Genomic DNA, 11,007 nt, shown 5'->3' with positions numbered 1-11,007 from the left:
CCTTTTCTAAAGGGCCTATTTGAACTCTCTTGGAAGGAAGAATTCCATTTTGTAAAAAAAAAATCTGAAGGTTTCAAATTTGTTGTTTGGTCTGATATGGAGAGAACATGAGACTTTCAACATTGATGCATTAAAAAGAGAAGATTAAGAAACCTACCACACAACAGCCAGGTGGTTCGGCAGTCACCTGGGTCTGGGAATTCATATGGACATCCCAGCTGAGATTGATTCAGAGGAGGGTCTCAAACCTGGGCTTGTATAGCCTAGGTAATTGCCCGTACTACTAGATTATACAGTTGGCCTTTTCTGTTGTTTTCATGTTGTTCAGAAATTCCACCTGGACCTAACAATGCATCAGATGAAATTTTTGATGAAAGTGATATGTTTCTGTGAAAGATTTCAGTTTAAACAAATGGTATTTTTCAAAGGGCTTAGGAGAGAAGTCCTGTTGACTTTCAGTGGGACTTGTGCCTCTAGGTCACTTAGTATTTTTTAAAAGTCCAGGCTGTTTTTCTGAGCAGCAAGCAAGGTATTTTCAAGGTGAGCCAAATCCTGAGGCTTCTCACGGGTGGGTGAATGGGGTTGAGGCAGGCTAACCACAGAGCAGAAGATGCCTTTGGGTCAGCCCCCACTGGCTGCTCATGGGCCTTAGAGGAATGAGGAGTGGAGCTCTTCTCTCTACTGAGGAGCCTGCAAGTTGCACAAGGACAGACAGTGTTGAGTAGCACCTGCTTCCCTTCCCTCTTATCTTTAACCTGGTTCTAATATTACAGCTGGGATTTTAAAGAGCCTAAAGTGCAAAATCCCATTGAACTTCAGCCTGGAATCTTGTCCCTTGTATCTCACCAGTGAAGCAGTTCAAGCAAGAGCCAGGTCTGCCAGGTGCAAGTGTCAAATCCACAATCCCACAGCTCAGAAAAATATCTTCAAAGTTTTTAGGAGATGCGGGCAGAGGTTCAGGCTGTGGATCTGCAGATAGTTATTTGGTATTCTCAAGGGTAGGATATAGGTGCTGCATTATTTGCACATCAAAAAGATATTCACCATTTTAAATCCTTAGATTGATCCCTCATGTCTTGACAAATGAACCTCATTGGTGGGGCAGAAATAGAAAACCAAACCAGCGGCAGGAGTTCATCCTCCTGGTTTCAGCACTTGATATTTTTTGGATTTTCATTGTAGTGGTGTTTTCAGTTATGTCCTTTCTAACAATTTAGGGAATGGTCTGTCATGGCAATAATTAGACCCACCCATTGCTCACACCCTTATGTACTTCTCCTCTGAAATTCTCCTTCATGGAGATATGGTAATTGCTGGCCTCCCACCCCAGATTCTCAGGAACAAGGAACTGACATTGGAAATTAGGAATTATGTTGATTATTTATTGTATGTCTTCAGGTAGAACCTTAAGGTCCCAGCTAGGGGTGGGGCCACATTGTGCTGGGTGCTGCACAGACATAGCTTAGAAGACCGTCCCTACTCAAAAAGCTTACAATCTAAAAGACAAGCCAGCCAAACAGGTGGAGACAAACAACAGAGAAACAGCTTCCCAGAAATACAGTAACATTGCTTCCCAGTTTCCCTTTCATATAACAACTCTCCTCTTCCACTCATCTCCCCTGGGCTCACCTTTCAGTCAAACCTTTACAGCTTGGGTTAGACCAGGACAAAAGCCTAACTGGTTAGAGATCATGTTCCAAACATGGCACAATGCCAAATGCTTAAGAAACAACCAATAACCCACTCTACTACTCTAGGTACTTCTGCTGCATTGTATGGAGGACATTGCTCCCTGAACTGAGGGAGACATCAGCTTATAGAAAAAAGAATGACTGATAGTTATTGTAGCCTGATATTTTCAAATGGGTTAGAGGGAGTCAGTGCAATAGAAGCTGGGTGACTAACTCCCTTATGCGTTTTTGAAAATCCCAGCTGTAATGCCTACCTTCTCCATTATAATTAGAAATTATTCATGCGCAGATAACAATACTTAGCATTTGTACAGCTCTTCACATGTGCATAGCAATGTGCAAAGAATGACTATTAATCCACACAACGTGACTACAAACTAGAGGCCTGATTTGAGGCACTTTGGAGTGAATGGTTGACAAGGTCAGTATAATTGTTCCCATTTTACAGATGGGGAACCAAAAGCAGGGATGTGAAGCGATCTGTTCAAATCACAGAGACAGCTGAGGATAGACCACAAGAACTGATATTAACACTTGTTCAGAAATAGAGCTATCTATCTATCTATCTCCTTCTTTTCTTATTTGCCACTGTTAAGTTACTGTACCAGAAAATTCCACAGGTTAATGTATTAGAGCTGCTTGAAAGTTTTGCACCAACACATTTTATCAGTGGAAACTGTCTTTATGAAGAACCTGAGATTGTTGCAAAATAAATAAGGAAAGAAAGAAGATAACTTGGGGATTTTCATGAAAACAATAACAATGAGAAGTTTCTGGTGCAAAAAGGACAACATATTTTGGCTTAAACCTGAACACTTTTGGCAAACTGAAACCTCATCTCTTTGTTGTTTTTTGACCAACCCCCCCCCCCCCAAATTAAAAGAAAAATAGAAGAAAACTGACAATATTTTTCATTTTTGTCAAATGGCTCTATTAGTTTTACAATTTACAAATAAAAATTCCTTTTGTTCATTCTGACTTTATACTGAATTTAGAAAAAAGAGAGGATTGAGATAGACTTATTCTTTCAGTACAGGTGTGTTGACTTCTCAATGAGGCAAACTTTTTGAACAGCAATTTTCAGGTAGCTCACATCACAAAGAAAGGCAAATTTATTTCTCAGTACAGTTACTTTAAACTGTAAGTTCAGGACAGGCTTTAGCTGTCTGGTGGATCTAACTTACCATGTCTTGTGATGGAGCTTGTCAATACAAACTTCTTTCATTCACAATCTTTTTCTCCTTGGATGATACACAGTAACACGGGTGCTGAAAAAATAGTGATTCATGAGATGGTATATCTTCCTTTCCCAGCAACTAAACATATAGTAAAAGCAGGAATATTTCCCGTGGTTCACATTTACATCACAGTCATTTTACACCACTGTAGCAATGTAAAGCAGCCTTAAAATGTGTGTAATCAGTATAATTCACTCCACGTTAGCCCCCATTCTACTGCCAGAGTTGTGTGAAGTGTTGTTAGCATAAATGAGAATCTGCCTCTTCAAAACCAAAAGACTCAGGCAAATTTTGTAGATTTTGACATTGATAGGAATCTGTTTCCATCATCATCCAACTAGCTTAACCCCTACCTACCTTGTAAATGAACTGCTGCTGAAATTGGCTGCATGAAAGGGTTTGTTTTGTACTTCACTCTCACCTCCCCATCACCCCTGGGATATTAGATCTCAATAGAATTTCACAGACTTCCCTATGTTATGTCTCAGACTCTGCTAAATCAGGCTGGTCTCCTGGTGAAAGCATGGTACGGGCAGCCTGGAGACCAACATTCTAGCCCTGCATTTGCCAAACTGTTGCTACACAGCAGGAGCCTTAGTGTCTTAGTTAAGCCCCCACCCAGCCTCACTTCCCAAGCTTTAAAATAATGGCAAATGCCAAAATTGGACCCCTTCGACTTGCTGAACACAAACAGACACAGACCTGGACAGAGGAAGCTCCAAGAGTGAATTTTCTTGGTTCTATAAAACTAAGGAAATATGCTTCATATACTTGATACCATCTTCTGGTACCTAATCAATTACTCATTTACATGTCTAAAGATATAGAGAATTCCTGTAAAAAAGGGGAGTAAGCTGCATCTAAGGGAGGAATCGTACCTTGGAGCGGTGTCTCTGAAACAGATAGTAAAATGTTCAAGAGTTTCCAAATTTGTTAGTGTCTAAGGTGCCACAAGTATTCCTCATTCTTTCTCCTTATAGTTAGAAAGTTCTTCCTAATATCTAACCTCAAGCTCCCTTGCTGCAGCTTAAACCTATTGCTTCTTCTCCTATCTTCAGTGGACATAGAGAACAGTTGATCATAGTCATCTTTCAGCTCCCCCCTTGATCTTCTTTTCTCAAGAGTAAACATGCCCAGTGTTTTTAATCTTTCTTCATAGGTCAGGTTTTCTAAACCTTTCATCATTTTTGTGTTGCTCTCCTCTGCTCGCCCTCCAATTTTTCCACATCTTTCCTAAAGTGCGGCACCCAGAAGTGGCAATAGTAATCCATCTGAGGCCTCATGAACACTGAGTAGAGGAGGACAATTATCTCCCATGTCTTACATACAACATTCCTGTCAATACACATCAGAATGTTATGAGCCTATTTTACAACTGCATCACATTGTTGGCTCATATTCAGTGTGTGATCCCCTATAATCCCCAGATTCTTTTCAACAGTACTAAGTCCTAGCCAGTTAGTCCCCACTTTGTAGTTGAACATTTGTTTTTTCCTTCCTAAGTGACGAACTTTGCACTTAGCTTTACTGAATTTCATCTTGTTCTTTTCAGACTAATTTTCCAGTTTGTCAAGGTCCTTTTGAATTCTAATCATGTCCTCTCAAGTGCTTGCAACACTTACCAACTTGCTGTCATCTGCAAAATTTATAAGCACACTCTCCACTTCATTATCCAAATTATTAATGAAAATACTGAATAGTACCAGACCCAAGACTGACTTCTGTGGGACCCCACTAGATACACCCTTCAAATTTGACAGCAAACCATTGATAACTACTCTTTGAGTATGTTCTTTCAACCAGTTGTTCACCTACCTTATAGTAATTTCCTCTAGACCACATTTCTTAGTTTTTTTATAAGAATGTCATGGAGACTGTGTCAAAAGCCTTACTAAAATTAAGGTATATCCCATCTACTGCTTTCTCCCATACACCAGGTCAAGCATCCTGTCAAATAAATTAAAAGTTTTATTTTTAATTCAATAAACCCCTGCCTTTTACTGGCTAGGTGAGCACAGTGCAGCATTTCTCAGATCTCATCTACCCATCAAAAAGCTTGCCTCTCTGTTTCATCAGATCTTTAAGCAGGTTTACATATATAATATAATATGTTATAAAACATATATGTTAGACACACACACATATATCAATAGTGTGTGGAAAATGTCATGAATTTTTTCAATATCCATTCTGAGATGTTTTGATCATTTTTTTCAATCAATTAAAATATATATATAGAAAAAATGCATAATTTCTTGTGATGAAAAATTTTGACACTGTTGACAATTTCAACTAAAAAGGGCCAAGTATTTTCAATGGAACTACTCTTTCTTGGAAAAATGCCAGGAAAATCTAAATAAATAAAAGCAGCAGCCAGAATCTCTCGCCATTCAAGGTGTGAACTGCTCATGACCAGAGTGGGGTGTGTATTGGTGGATTTAAGACATTGGTTTAACTCCTCAATCCTCCGCTCCCTATTTGGGGGCTGGACCCAAATGTAAAGTAAAGCCACCCAAATCCTTCTTTCATGTGTGTCAGATGCCAATGGCCTTCATGGGTTATTCCAAAAGCTGGGAATTGGCCAGACATATGGATATCTTTGCCATGTTCTTTTTCCTGAGCAGCAAGAGGTGGGTTGGGTAGGAGTCATGACAGCTGTCCCACACAAGTGGATCAGAAGGAATATTCCAGGGGACAGATCTAGTGTTTAGGGGTGTTGATCACCATCTATGGGCCAGATCTTGAGCTGGTATAAATATGATCTATTCTGAGAGGTGTAGAGGTGGGAATCAAGTGGCTTTTTGCAGGCTCATTGTACAGGTGTGAATTTTTCTCTCTGGCATTAAATTGCCATTTAGCATGTACCCCTGGATACTGGCCACTTGAAATCCTGGTCCTATTCAAGCCAGTGGGAGTGAAATCCTGGTCCTATTCAGCTAGTGAGAGTCTTGCTATTGACAACAGTGTGGTCTGGTTCACCCCTGGAGTCTTAAAATCTACATCCATGCATCCACCTTTTGGAGAGACCTCACAAGTAACTCAAATAGTTTCATCCTGAAGGAGAGGAAATCCTGTGTCTATTTGTGGCTGCGAATTTGAAAATCAATGGTGTTAAGCACATAGGTGCTTTTGAAAATTTCACTAAATGCCTAAATATCTTATAAATCTGGTCCCCTATTAGTAGCTATATAGAGAAGTACATCACATAATGGAACAGGCCACCCAGATACCCAGAAAGAATCTGCTTCAATACAGAAATAACATTCCCTCTTGACTGCACGCCCCTAATTATCACCTTCCATCCCACACTGGAACCCATATGGGGTATCATCAAAAACTACAACCCATACTCAATGGGGACCCCATCCTGAAATAAATCTTTCCTGAACTCCCTCCTGGCCTTCAAATAGCTCCCTGTCCTCTCCTAGCTCATCATCAGAAGCAAACTGCTCACAAACCAAGAAACACCAACTCAACCAGACCCTGCAAGAAAAACAGATGCAAAACCTGCAGACATATCTCTACTGCTACAATGATAATGCCTCCCACAACACGCTTGTCAAGATCCATGGATCCTACATATGTCTATCACAATGTGTGGTGTACTTCATCCAGTGCACTAAATGCCCCAATAGCAACTATGTGGGTAAAACCAGACAATCACTACACTCGTAAATAAACTCATGCAGGAAAATGATAAAAGACAAAAACACCACATCACCTGCGGGTGAACACTTTACACAAAGTGATCACTCTATATCTGGTCTATCAGTCCTCATCCTCAAAGGAAACCTGCACAACACTTTCAAAAGATGACCCTGGAAGCCTGAATTCATAATTTTGCTAGACACTAAAAACCATGGTCTTAATAAAGACACTAGATTTATAGCTTATTACAACAATCTGAAACCCACTAACCTCTCTTTGTGTCCTTTCATTGGGTGACCCCTGGTTTTTGTACTTGTGGGAAAGGGTAACTAACACTTTTCAATTCACTTCTTCCACACCATTCTTGATTTATAAACCTCTATTATATCCCCCTTAATCATGCTTAAGTACTCCACTTAGGAAGTAACAATCAGTTGCACACATACAAAATGGAAATGACTGCCTAGGAAGGAGTACTGTGGAAAGAGATCTGGGGATCACAGTAGATCACAAGCTAAATATAAGACAACAGCGTAACACTGTTATAAAAAAGGCAAAGATCATTCTGGGATGTATTAACAGGAGTGTTGTAAGCAAAACACAAGTAGTAATTATTCCTCTCTACTCAGCGCTGATACGGCCTCACCTGGAGTATTGTGTTCAGTTCTGGGTGCCACATTCCAAGAAAGAGGTGGACAAATTGAAGAAAGTCCAGAAAGAGCAACAAAAATGATTAAAGTTCTAGAAAACATGACCTATGAGAGAAGATTGAAAAAAATGGGTCTGTTTAGTCTGGAGAAGAGAAGGCTGAGAGGGGACATGATAACAGGTTTCAAGTACATAAAAGGTTGTTACAAGAAGAGGGAGAAAAAAAATATTCTTAACCTCTGAGGATAGGAAAAGTGATGTGGGGCACAGCAGGGGCTCAGGGCAGGGGTTGGGTGTAGGAGAGGTGTGGGCTGCAGCAGGGGGCTCAGGGCAGGGAGTTGGGTGCAGGGTGCAGGAGGGTTTTGGGCTCCAGCCCAGCGTCTCTTACCTGGAGTGGTGTTAGGGTGGCAGCAGTGCACATCGAGGCCAGGGCAGGCTCCCTGCCAGCCTGTACTGGCCCTGGCCTGGCGGTGCTTTGGCGACTGGCGGAAGGGGGCTCCACACGCTGCTCTTCTTCCTGTGTGTGCCTCCCCCAAAGCTCCCATTGGCCACGGTTCCCCATTCCCGGCCAATAGGAGCTTCGGGGCAGATACCCACGGGCAAGAGCAGCACACAGAGCCCTCTGTCCTCCCTCCCTAGAGGCCACAGGGATGTGATACTGGCCACTTCCTGGAGCAGCTCAGGGCCTGCGGCGCCACAGGGGTTGCAATCCCGCCGGCCATATCTAAAGCTCTGAGGGGCTGGATCTGGCCCACGAGCTGCAGTTTGTCCATGCCTGGTCTAGATAATACTTAGTCCTGCCTTGAGTGCAGGGGGCTGGACTAGATGACCTCTCAAGATCCCTTCAGTTCTATGATTCTGTTAATCTTTTAGACTTCTTTGTGTATTGAAATGAAGTTTTCAGAGAACTAGCCACAATGACTCCAAGATCTCTTTCTAGAGTGGTAACAGATAATTTAGAACCCACCATTACCATTTTATATATATATATATATATATAGTTAGTTTGGATTATTTCTTCCAACGCACATTGCTCTCACTTATCAATGTTGAATTTCATCTGCCATTTGTTGCCCAGTCACCCAGTTCTCTGCAGTCAGCTTTGGACTTAACTATCTTGAATAATTTTGTATCATCTGCAAACTTTGCCACTTCACAGTTCATTTCCTTTCCCAGATCATCAATGAATATGTCGAACAGCACAGTCCCAGTACAGATGCTTGGGAGACCCCACTCTTTTAATCTCTCTCCATTTTAAAAACTGACCATTTATTCTTACCCTTCGTTTCTTATTTTTTAACCGGTTACTGATCCATGAGAGGACTTTCCCTGTTATCCCCTGAATAATTTCCTTCAGAGCCTTTGGGGGGGACCGTGTCAAATGCTTTCTGAAAATCCTAGTACATTATATAGACTTCATCACCTTTATCCACATGTTTGTTGACCCTCAAAGAATTCTAATAGATTGGTGAGGCATGACTTCCTTTACAAAAGGTGTTTTGACTCTCTCCTACCACAACAAAGGATTCACTGTCCATCAATGTGTCTGATAATTCCAGAGTGTTCTTTAATATAGTTTTTTGCTATCACCAGTCGCCCCAGTACTGAAATTAGGATCACTGGCCTGTATTCCCAGGATTGCCTCTGGGGCCTTTTTAAAATTAGAGTTAAATTTGTTACCATCCAGCCATCTGGTACAGAGACCGATTCAAGTGATAGGTTACATACTACAGTTTGTAGTCCTGCAATTTCATATTTGAGTTCTGTCAGAACTCTTGGGTGAATATCATCTGGTCCTGATGATTTATTACTGTTTAATTTATCAAGATGTTCTAAAATCTCTTCTATGGACACATCAATATGGGACAGTAATTCAGTAAGGTCTCCCAAGGATATTGCAGGAAATTGCCATGTCTGTCACAGTCAGTTCCATGGCATCAACACAAGTCCCCCTTACTGGAAAATATATCATAAAAGTAAGCCGAGGAGATAAAGTGTAAAAGTGTGAATTTCAAAGGAGCACAAGGAAACTAGTCACCTAACTTGTGTTGAAATTCAGTGGGATCTGGGCAATTAATTTCCACACACATTCCTTTGAAAATGTCAGCTTGAATCCCCATCTGACATTCAATGGGAGCTTGTTACCCAACTCCATTAGGCCTAGGCCCCGGTGTAATTATCAGTGGGTGCATCCATACAGATCCTGGCAAATGCCACACAAATTTAGCAACTTGGAATTTTCAGCTACCAAATCTGTATTTCTCCCACTTGAGTTCATCTGTAAGTCAATATCAGGTTGTTACAGTCAGTGAGGAACCCTGTAAAACAAAGAAATGTTCACATGCACTAAGAATGACCTTCAGAAATTTTTAATTTTGTTCCCTTTGACTACATTTCTACTAAATGCAGACCATTTGAAAACCACTTTACATTCCACTGATTATCTTTTCCAGAGCTCGCTTCACCTCTTTGTTTCTTAGAGTGTAAATGAAAGGGTTTAATAGAGGAGTTACAATAGTGCTAAAGATGTTGACTATTCTGTTTAAATCAAATGACTTCTGTGCAGAAGGCTTGACATACAGAAAAATGGTGGAGCCGTACCAGATAGTTATGACAGTGAGATGGGCAGAGCAAGTGGAAAAGGCCTTTTTGCGGCCTTGGGCTGAGGGGATTCTACAGATGGTGGAGATGATGTAAATGTACGAGATTAGAGTTATTGCACATGAGCCCAGGAGGACATTAATAGAGATGATAAAAATTGCCAGCTCAACAAGTCTCGTGTCAGTGCAGGAAAGTGCTATCCAGGAATCTATGTCACAGAAGAAGTGATTGATAATGTTAGGGCCACAGAAAGACAACCTGGATATTAGAGATGCAGCACACAGAGATAACCAGGAACCCACACAGCCAAGAGATGAGGGCCAGCTGAGCAGAGAAGGTGCTGTTCATGAGGGAGCTGTAACGCAGTGGATGACATATGGCCAAATAGCGGTCATATGCCATGACAGCCAGTATGAGACATTCTGTAGAGCCCAGTGAGAACATGAAATACAGTTGCAGGATGCAGCCAGTGAAGGAAATCATTTGGCTTTTCCCGATCATGATACAATGGCTTTGGGGACGCAGGCCGTGGTGTACCAGATATCTAGGAAGGAGAGATTGCAGAGAAAGAAGTACATGGGGGTGTGGAGCCATGGGTGGGTCCACACTAAGGCTATAACAGACATATTCCCTACAACTGTAAGGAAATACATAATTGAAAACACCATTGCAAGGGACATCCGAAAATACCAAGTGCCAGGAAAGCCCAGGAGTATGAATTTCTGCACACTGGTTTGGTTTTCTATTTCTGCTCCAGCCATGAGAGTCCATCTGTCAAAACATGAGGATTATAAAGGCATTTAAACATGTTGAACACACTTTTCGATATGCAAATATGAAGTGCCAAATACCTTAGCCTATCGGGGCACCTATAAAACATCTGCAGATCCACAACCCTGAAACTCTGCCCACATTTCCTAAAACACTTTCAAGATACCTATCTGGGCTCTGGGATTGTGTGGATTTGACACTGCACCTAGTAGACTTGGCTCTTGCTTGAACTCGCTTCACTGGTGAAATACAAGGAACAGGATTCCAGGCTGAAATTCTAAGGGATTTGGGCACCTTAGGGCTCCCTCTAAAATCCCAGCTATAATACTGAGAACCCTGATTAAAGATAAGATAAGGAAGGGAATCAGGTACTACTCAACACCATTCTGTCAATAGGACTTCTGTTCCTA

General features: G+C 41.4%; 1 pseudogene; it reads right to left on the bottom strand.

Moving 5' to 3' along the window:
* Window positions 1-9,651: 9,651 nt before the first annotated feature.
* LOC142045818 (olfactory receptor 6F1-like) lies at window positions 9,652-10,404 on the bottom strand (annotated as a pseudogene).
* Between the last annotated feature and the right edge of the window lie 603 nt (window positions 10,405-11,007).

The sequence above is a fragment of the Chelonoidis abingdonii genome, chromosome 21 (genome assembly GCF_003597395.2).
Source record: "Chelonoidis abingdonii isolate Lonesome George chromosome 21, CheloAbing_2.0, whole genome shotgun sequence".
NCBI lineage: Eukaryota > Metazoa > Chordata > Testudines > Testudinidae > Chelonoidis > Chelonoidis abingdonii.
Note: the sequence above shows the minus strand (reverse complement) of the source record. Positions and strands in the feature narration are given on the sequence as shown.